The sequence below is a fragment of the Neophocaena asiaeorientalis genome, unplaced genomic scaffold (genome assembly GCF_003031525.2).
Source record: "Neophocaena asiaeorientalis asiaeorientalis breed wild unplaced genomic scaffold, Neophocaena_asiaeorientalis_V1.1 scaffold171, whole genome shotgun sequence".
Taxonomy (NCBI): domain Eukaryota; kingdom Metazoa; phylum Chordata; class Mammalia; order Artiodactyla; family Phocoenidae; genus Neophocaena; species Neophocaena asiaeorientalis.
Genome location: NW_020174013.1, coordinates 8372401 through 8373047, shown reverse-complemented (window position 1 = coordinate 8373047; position 647 = coordinate 8372401). Strand labels below are relative to the sequence as shown.

Here is a 647-nt window from a genome sequence, read left to right as displayed (position 1 = left end):
CGGTGCGGGGTGCGGGGTTTAGACTGCCTGTGAGAATTCACCAGCACTTCTCAGGGCTTCCCGTCTACCTCACTCAGCTACAGGCCGTGTGATTTGGGGTCAGTACTGGGATTGGAACTTTCCTGGTACGACGTGGATGTGGAGCGGCCTGGAAGAATTTTCCTTGTCTGGATAGGAGGGTTGATAGGGAAAGTCTTATCGCGCATTGAAAGGACCAAGAGGTGAAAGGCTTGGGGAGGAAGTGTCAGCTCTAGGAGAGAAGAGAAACACATGTCCCTTTTTCTGCCTCGTTGGACCCAGCAGTCCTTCCCTGGCCTGCCAAGCCCTTAGCTCCTCTCTGCTCAGGCTCTACCCTCTTTGGCAGGTAGGTCGGTATGTCTGGGGTGAGCTGAGAGCAGCAGAAAGGCTGGGAGTTGCTTGTCCTCAGGGAAACCAGGACTTGCTGAACTAGCCTTGCAGTTGACCATGAGGCCGTTGTGGCTTTGGCCCCTCAGAACCCCAAATCTGGAGGGGGAGAAGCTGACTGTGGGACCAGAATCAGCCTGAGTGTAAGAGCAAAACGAGACACCCGGGGTCTGTGGTACGGGGTGTGTGCCGCCCGGAGTGAATGGCCAGGGTCAGAGTGCGGGTGCTGAACAGTGGAATCA

The 647-nt window shown here is 56.1% G+C and overlaps 1 protein-coding gene across 2 annotated transcripts in view; it reads left to right on the top strand.

Moving 5' to 3' along the window:
- The window catches only part of SIX2 (SIX homeobox 2), a 3862-nt gene that overhangs the window by 967 nt on the left and 2248 nt on the right, over positions 1-647 (top strand). The window lies entirely within an intron of this gene.